This window comes from Balaenoptera ricei, chromosome 8 (genome assembly GCF_028023285.1).
Source record: "Balaenoptera ricei isolate mBalRic1 chromosome 8, mBalRic1.hap2, whole genome shotgun sequence".
NCBI classification, from domain to species: Eukaryota; Metazoa; Chordata; class Mammalia; order Artiodactyla; family Balaenopteridae; genus Balaenoptera; species Balaenoptera ricei.
In genome coordinates, this window is record NC_082646.1 from 4,618,696 (window position 1) to 4,627,601 (window position 8,906).

Below are 8,906 nucleotides of genomic sequence, written 5' to 3' on the forward strand. Positions count from 1 at the left end.
TGTAATACTTATGTTTGTTAGAACTTTTGATGGGTAAAAACGTGAAATATATGAAACTTAGCTGGCATTTTGGTATTGACCTGCTAACCAACATAACTTCTATGAGAAGTTGTATTTATTGGTTAAAAGCACAGATTTGAAGGGATGGTTGCTTAGCATTCTAACACCAGTTCTCTTTTTTCCCTTGTTTTTGAGTTGCAAGGCATGACTGGAACATCACTGTAGCACCGTTCTCAATTTCTTTACGTTAATTTTCCCAGACTTGATTTTGTGTTCCTTTGTTCTAGATTGCTATACCTACCTCCTTAAACTAAAGTTTAATTGTTTACTCTAGCTGATCAAGAACCATCAGAGGTTCTGTATTCCTGTTATACTTATTAAATGCTCTTGCTACTACACGTACTAAACTCTCTTGCTTTGATTTGCAAGGAAAGCTTTTTTTTTTTTAATAACCCTCAATTCATGATTCAGTGTCACTAAATGATACATATCTGTCTTTTTAATACTATCAGTAGCTGCTGTTACTGCTAACATTTATTTATTATTGATATGCCAGAAACTGTTCTAAGCCCCTTACATGTATTATCTGGTTTATTATCACAATTGCCCCATGAGGTAGTTACTCATACAATTTTTTTTTTATTGTGGTAAAATTTAACATAACAAAATTTACTATCTTAACCATTTTTAGGTGTCCAGTAGTTTTAAATATATTCACATTGTTGTGAAACAGATCTCCAGAACGTTTCCATCCTGCAAAACTAACACTCTGTGCCAATTAAACATCTCATTTCTTCCACCCTGCAGCCCCTGGTACCCACCATTCTACTTTCTGTTTTTATGAATTTGACTACTTTAGGTACCTCATATAAACGGAATCATACACTGTTTGTCTTTTTGTGACTGACTTATTTCACTTAGCATAATGTCCTCAAGGTTCAACCATGTTGTAGCATGTGACAAGATTTCCTTACATTTTAAGGCCGAATAATATTCCATTGTATGTATATATCACATTTTATTCATCTCTTCATCCATTGAGGGACACTTGGGTTGCTTCTGTCTCTTGGCTGTTGTGAATAGTGCTGCTGTGAACATGGATGCAAGTAGTTCTTTGAGATCTTGCTTTCAGTTGTTTTGTATGTATACCCAGGAGTAAAATTTCTGGGTCATATGGTAATTCTGTTTTTAACTTTTTGAGGAACTACCGTAATGTTTTCGACCCCAGCTGTACCATTTCACATTCCCACCAACAGTGCACAAGGGTTCTTATTTCTCCACATCCTCATGAACATTTGTAATTTTCTGTTTTTTTTTTTTTTCTTGTACCATCCTTATGGATGTGAAGTGATATCTCATTGTGGTTTTGATGTGCATTGGCTTAGTGGTAGTGATGTTGAGCATTATTTTCAGAAGTTTGTTGTCAATTTTCATATCATCTTTGGATAAATGTCTATTCAAGTTCTTTGTCCATTTTTAATTTTTATTTTTTTGGCTGCGCCATGCGGCATGTCGGATCTTAGTGCCCCGACCAGGGATCGAATGCCCCCTGCAGTGGAAGTGCAGAATCTTAACCACCGGACCGCTAGGGAAGTCCCTGTCCATTTTTTTAAAATCAGGTTTTTTGTTGTTGTTGACTTGTTGGAGTTCTTTATATATTCTGGATACCAATCTCTTACCAGATATGTGGTTTCAAATATTTTCTTCCATTCTGTGGGTGGCCTTTTCACTCTGTCGATGGTGTCCTGTGATGCACAACAGTGTTTAATTTTGATGAAGTCCAGCTTATCTATTTTGTCTTTTGTTGCCTGTGCTTTTGGTGTCATATCCAAGGAATCATTGCCAAATCCAGTGTCCTGAGGTTTTTCCCTTACGTTTTCTTCTAAGAGTTTTATAGTTTTAGCTCTTTTATTTGGATCTTTACTCCAGTTTGAGTTAAATTTTCTGTATCTTATAAGGGTCCAATTTTTTTTTTTTTTTTTTGCATGTGGATATCCAGTTTTCCCCAATACCATTGTTGAAAAGACTATCCTTTTTCAATTGAATGGTCTTGGTACCCTTGTTGGAAATCATTTGCCCATATATGCAAGTACTCCTACTGATTTTATAGATGAGGTGATTGATATTGAGATGTGACTGATAGATAATACTAATACATTAAAAAAAAGAATTAGTTTACCACAAAGTAATTTATATTTGGTACAGTAAGATGAAGGAGGTTTTTAGGGTCGTGAGGTCTTTTTTTGTGTTGTAGTCTCTTCTCCCAGGAAAATTAAGTGTCAGTAACCCGGTTACTGTGTTTGCACCCCAGTTCTGATAGGTTGCCAACTCCATGCACTAAGTCAGTGAGTTTTTCAAACTTTTCTAGCAACAAAACCCTTTTTTTTTTCCCTCTCAAACAAAATCATAGGTGGACCTCCAGGGTTTTAGTGATAATTAGTATTTTGTTATTATATATTCATCTAAAAAAATCAGTGTATAATATTTACCTATTTTTGCTGATTATTATAACACGAATTCATGCATTTGTGGTTTCCACTGTGTTGAAAACGTGCATATTATGGTTTTAAAATTTCTGCCTGTTATCGTTTTAAGCATAGGGAATGATGTATGGGAACACCTTCAAATCGAATGTTTGCAAAACATCTGAAGCTCTTCCATGGATGTCAGTGTGAAAAATACTAGCTTATCTAGCTATCTTTGAGGTTCAACTTGTGATTATGGAGAACCATTTTTCTCTATGCAAAGTTGGTTAGAGAGTTAATATGAGAAAGTCTTGACTTCTTTAGTGCTGAGATGCAGGGCTAATTTAATAGCCTAACAGCTGGCTCAGACCGACTTCTTTTCATTTTTATACTCAGGATCGAAGGGTTAGTGCCAAAAGATATCTTTTTTCTGTGTGTCCTACGGTGGTTTAAACTTAACGTCAATTCAGATCTTGTATTTTAAGATACTGACATTGATAAGGATACCAGAATTTGTGTAGCTAGTTGTAAGAATTTTATTCTTTGAGATTTGATTTTAAGTATGTCAGCAGCATTTGTTAAGTTTGGAAGATAGTAATTTTGGGTTTCAGCATTCTTATTAGATACAGTAAGGTCTTCAAAAAACGAATCACTCTTTTTTTAAAAAGTTCTTTTTCCTAATGGAGTGTCTCCCATGAATTAACTGTATGTATAATGAAATATACTCTTTTCTAAAGCTGTAATCATTACTTAATCACTGTGCAGTGGCATTAAGTAATTTTGCAGAGCCCAAGATGCTTGAAAATTGGTATAGCTGGTGATATTTTAAATTTAGCAACAGTAAGAAATAGTCCTATTCTGGCTGTAGAATACAAGTGTTGGAAAAGGTTTTGTTTGATTTCTTTAATACTCTTATTTTTAGAGCTTTTGCAGCCCCCAGCTTTATTGAAATATTGTTGACATGTAACGTAAAAGTTTAAGATGTATAAGCTGATAATTTGATACAGTATATATTGCAAAATGATTACCACAATAAGATTAGTTAATATCTCCATCCCCACAGGCTATTAACATTTTTTTTTTTTTTTCGGTGTGGTGATAACATTTAAGATCTACTCTCAATATCTTTCAAGTGTATAATAACAGTATTGTTAAATGTAATCACCATGCTGTACATTAGATCCCCAGAAAACATATTCATTTTATAGCTGGGTGTTTGTACCCTTTGACCAACATCTCTCAGTTTCCTCCACCCCAGCCCCTGGCAACCACCATCCTACTCTCTGTTTCTATGAATTCAGCTTTTTTTTGGTTCCACATATAAGTGAGAACATACAGTATTTGTCAGGGTCCATTCATATTGTTACATATTGTTTCCTTCTTTTTTTTTCTTGGCTGAATAATATTCTGTTGTATGTATACCACATTTTCTTTATTCATTCATCCCTTGATGGACACTTAGCTTCTTCCCATGTCTTGGCTATTGTGAATAGTGCTGCTCTTCAAGATAGTGATTTCATTTCCTTTGGATATACACCCAAAAGTGGCATGGCTGGATCAGGTGGGAGTTCTGTTCTTAACTTTTTAAGAAATCTCCATATTGTTTTCTATCATGGCTGTACCAAATGACATTCCACCAACAGTGCACAAGGGCTACTTTTTCTTTACATCTTTGCCAACACTTATTGTCTCTTGTCTTTTTGAGGACAGCCATTCTAACAGGTGTGAGGTGATATTTCACTGTGGTTTTGATTTGCATTTTCCTGATGATTAGTGATGTTGAGCACCTTTTCATGTACCTGTTGGCCACTTGTTTGTCTTCTTTGGAAAAATGTCTATTCAGTCCTCTGCCCATTTTTTAATCAGATTTTAAAAAATGCTCTTTTTCTTTTTTGGTGTATTTAAAAGGTAGTGTTTAATAATTGACTTTGTTATTGATACATTTGGGAAAACAAACAGGTTCCCATATGCATGTTCAACTGTTCTCTCTTGTAGGGATACATTCTGACCTGATGTTTTAAAAACTTCCCTAAGTGTGTAAACTGTATTTTGAAAATAGTAGATTTAGCCAGATTTTACAACTCTTTATTTGTAAATTTGTAAATTTGGTTAAACTAATAACTCAGCATTCATTCAGTAGATATTTACTACCTACCTATTAGAAGTGGATTTGTAGGGGATTAAAAAGTAGGGATTTTCTTTTGCTATCTATATTGTTAGAAATTAAAAAAAATAAGACAGCTAGAATAATATTAAATATAGTACAGTGTAAACTTTTTTAGAAATTGAAGAAAAATTAAAAGCTCAAAAGGTATGTTTTAATTCTATTTAGTTTTTGTGGCATGCTCAATTTATTCTGTCATAAGTAAATATTATTTGTGAACATTTTGTTAGATTTCCATATTTTCTCTTAATTTGTGTGTGAAAGGCAGACTTTTCCCTGTTTCTTTTTTAAGTAAATAAATATTTATTTATTTATTTTTGGCTGTGTTGGGTCTTCGTTGCTGCATGCGGGCTTTCTCTAGTTGTGGTGAGCGGGGGCTGCTCTTCGTTGCGGTGCGCGCGCTTCTCATTGCGGTGGCTTCTCTTGTTGTGGAGCACGGGCTCTAGGCGTGCGGGCTTCAGTAGTTGTGGCTCATGGGCTCAGTAGTTGTGGCTCACAGGCTCTAGAGTGCAGGCTGAGTAGTTGTGGCTCACGGGCTTAGCTGCTCCGTGGCATGTGGGATCTTCCCGGACCAGGGCTCGAACCCGTGTCCCCTGCATTGGAAGGCGGATTCTTAACCACTGCACCACTAGGAAAGTCCCCATTTCCCTGTTTATATGAAGCTCCATCTTCACTTATCATATGGTGATACGGCAATGGCTAGCCATAAACATCAATACGTTTAGTTATAAAAATCACCAGAATTTGAATATTTTTTTCTATAGGAATTTCTTTTTTTTTTTTTTTTTAAATTTTACTTATTTATTTATTTATTTATTTTTGGCTGTGTTGGGTCCCTGTTTCTGTGCGAGGGCTCTCCCCAGCCGTGGCGAGCGGGGGCCACTCTTCATCGCGGTGCGTGGGCCTCTCACTATCGCGGCCTCTCTTGTTGCGGAGCACAGGCTCCAGACGCGCTCAGCAGTTGTGGCTCACGGGCCTAGTTGCTCTGCGGCACGCAGGATCCTCCCAGACCAGGGCTCGAACCCGTGTCCCCTGCATTGGCAGGCAGACCCTCAACCACTGCGCCACCAGGGAAGCCCAGGAATTTCTATATATCATTGCTAGTAGCATATTGATTTCCTGCTAAATAAGATTCTAATATGATCAGTTTGCCCTTTTTTTCTTTGCACCATTAATATTCTAGGAATCATTTTAGATTCCTAGACATGTTTAGAGTCTGTTACTTCGATAAACAGAACAAGTTGCTTATCAGCTCTTTGCTCCTCGTAGGAAGCAGTTCTCATACATTTATTTGCTTAAGAGTATGTCTTGAAAACTATTTGGTGAATTCCTCATTACCTGCTCGCTTAGCATAGGAAGAGGTGGAAACAGAAAAAAATGCTTGGTTTTTACTGGTTTTCTTTCTTTTAGCATTACTGTCTAATCAAAACAGGGGCCTGGGCTTCAGCATATGGAGAACTGAGTTCACGTAACTGGAGCTGATCTGTTTATAGGCTAACCTCTTGGAAGGTAGAAAGGGAAGGTCTGAAACAGGAGAAGAGGTTTAGAAAATCCTTTAGCTTAGTCTTAGCTAGATTAGTGATATGAAAAATATTATGATATTCTTAGTGTTTAGGATTAAGGACTTCAGTAGAAGTAGAAAAAAAGAAATGCTTGGTTAAATGAGCTGATACAGGCCCTAGTGGTTTAGAAGTATTTCTGAGTTACTGAAGTTCATGCAACAAGATCTGGAATAACTTTTCCTTCACTTTAGACCCTCTTCCTTTGTTTAGCCCTGTCCAGAGCCACCTTATACTCCATTTCAGCAATATTGCTGAATTTCTGTGATCTTTGGTATATGCAGTTCATTCTTTTTGCTTCTTTCAGCTGTATTCCTTTCCATTGCATGCTCCTTAACATTAAAAACATTGTGATCTTGGACCCATTTGCTCTGAGGAGTATGGTGTTTAGCACACTGTTGGAGGCTCAGTAAGTTTTCAGAAGTCTTTTCAGCCTTCCAGAGTGTTTGCCTTAGTTAGAAACAGTTCTGGAAAGTTTTCTTTGTGGAGGAAACTGCCTCTTATCTTTGTACTGGCAGAGTCCTTCCAGCATCATGCTTCAGTTGATTTGTGTTCATTTAGCAGCTCTGCTGCTAAAACTTTTTTTTTTTTTCAAAGATGCTTATGTAATTCCTTTTTGGATTACTTACTGGTTAATTTTTTGGGTAATTATGTTTTGATTAATTATTCAGCTATAATAAAAGTATTGTATGAGAATAGATTTTGGAGGTTGCTGTTAGCACATGAAAGTAGTAGGAATTTATTTAAAAATTGGCTTAAATGGACAGTTTTAACAATTAAATGTTTGACTTCTATGCTTAAAGAGTTGTTAAAGTATATGCATAAAGGTAAAATTACTTGTATTCTAAATTATATTACTGTATTTATACTATTTTTCAAACATATTCTTTAGACTCTTTTATTTTAAAATAAATTTTATAACTTTGAGATTTCTTATTTAGATGTATTTATTGTCACATTTTAAGAAAGAACTTTTAGATTTACAACTCTGTATAAAAGCCCATAATAAATTTCTTTACTTTTTATCATGTGGGTATGATTTAAAATAGAGAAAGGCAACAAGGATGAGAAAAACCCTGAAAAAGTCTTTAACAAAAACTTTACTAAATCATGTTATAGGAAGTATGATAATTATGACAAGAAATTGTAAGACCATTACTGTCAGTGATGTTCTTTGTGTTTGGCTAGAATCAACATTCATTTGTGCCCAGGTAAATAAATTATTTTATTTCACAAAAGAGATTTAATAATTTATGGCTGAAGCATAAATGAAATACTATGGCCCTTCAGTTAAGTAATGCACATGTAGGCCTCAGATGTAAAATTTCAGTCAGTGTAGTTGTTGCAGCCCATGTCATTGAAGGAATGGGGACAAAAGTTTGTTTGTAACTACCATGGAACTGAGTACAAAGACGCCAGTGACCTTTGAACTTCTGTGGCTGTGCGTCTGAACAAGGAATTGTTTGAGGATGGGAAAAGCTGCCAGTAGACTTGGGATGTGCTTTTCCCTTGCTTTCTATGGAATTGTTGAGTGACCCTCCTCCAGAAAAACAAAAAAGCACAAACCCAAAAAACAAAAAGCTTAATTGGAAGAAATTCTTATTAGTCCCAGAGGAATCTCATGTCCACACAGCTAAATCTAATTAGATATTCATATCCCAAAGTGATAGTCTCTATAAAAATATTGTCTCCACTTACAAAAATGGCAGTGTTAATTACTGCTGTTTTATGCATTGACTAATCTGGTAGATGCTTGTGGTTTCTTCCTCTGCAGTTCTTGTTATCTTCTTCGTAAAAGCTATCCTGCAGCTCTTCTGGTTGAAAAGTCCTTCTGTATCCGGGTCACACTAATTCCTTAGCTTTCTTTTTTACATTGTTTAAAGGTTGGGCATTATTCAGTCAGTGAAACCTATAAATATTTGGCAAATGAATGAGTGCGTTAATAAATCCACAGGAAAAGTGTTATTTTTTTGTGTGAGAAAGTAGGAATAATGGCATTTGCAGTAGTGTTTTTTTTCCTTTATCCCAAGGTGATTAATAAAAATCTAGTAATATCTCTCAATATGAGAATACCATAAATGCAGTATCTCTTTTACAAATATAGAGTAGCTCGGCGTTTGAGTCTTGGTTGCATTAGCCAGTGTTCAAACTGGGCTCAGGTAACAAGGTTTTATTTCAAGTCTGTTGTCCTTGGAAAGACTAAGGAATCAATACTAGTATTACCATTTTGGTGAAAAGCTGCCTCTGGCGTATGTTGTTGCATATCTCTCACCCATGATTAATAAAGCAGGAAGTTTGTATTTGAAACTAATGCACTGATTCACCATTGAGTAGTGCATGTGCTTTGAGGTAGTTCCTCTTTCCTATCAGTAATGCATTTGTGTATTTTTTTTGTACACTTTTGGGTAGTTCTCTTTCTGATCAGTGGTCAGCACCATGGTTTGGTTTATAGGTTATGATATATGTGGTCATACTGCTTAACCGGGGCCATTGGGATTGAGTCTCTGACTTTAGGAGGAGCTTTGTCTCTGTGAGTGGTAAGAGTTAAGGTGGGAAAAATGAGTATGGTAGTTATGATAACTCTTCTAAATGTCTTTATGTATTATGTATGTCTTTATGTCTTTATATATTAAAATCCTGATTTACCAGAAGTTTAACATAAATTCTTAACTTATTGCTACTTGGAGAATTTTGTTTTTCACACTCTTATGGAAAGTT

At 35.6% G+C, this 8,906-nt stretch overlaps 1 protein-coding gene across 3 annotated transcripts in view; it reads left to right on the top strand.

The window, feature by feature from the left end:
* ARHGAP32 (Rho GTPase activating protein 32) overlaps positions 1-8,906 on the top strand; it is a 275,222-nt gene that overhangs the window by 12,213 nt on the left and 254,103 nt on the right. The gene's annotated exons all lie outside the window — the stretch shown is intronic.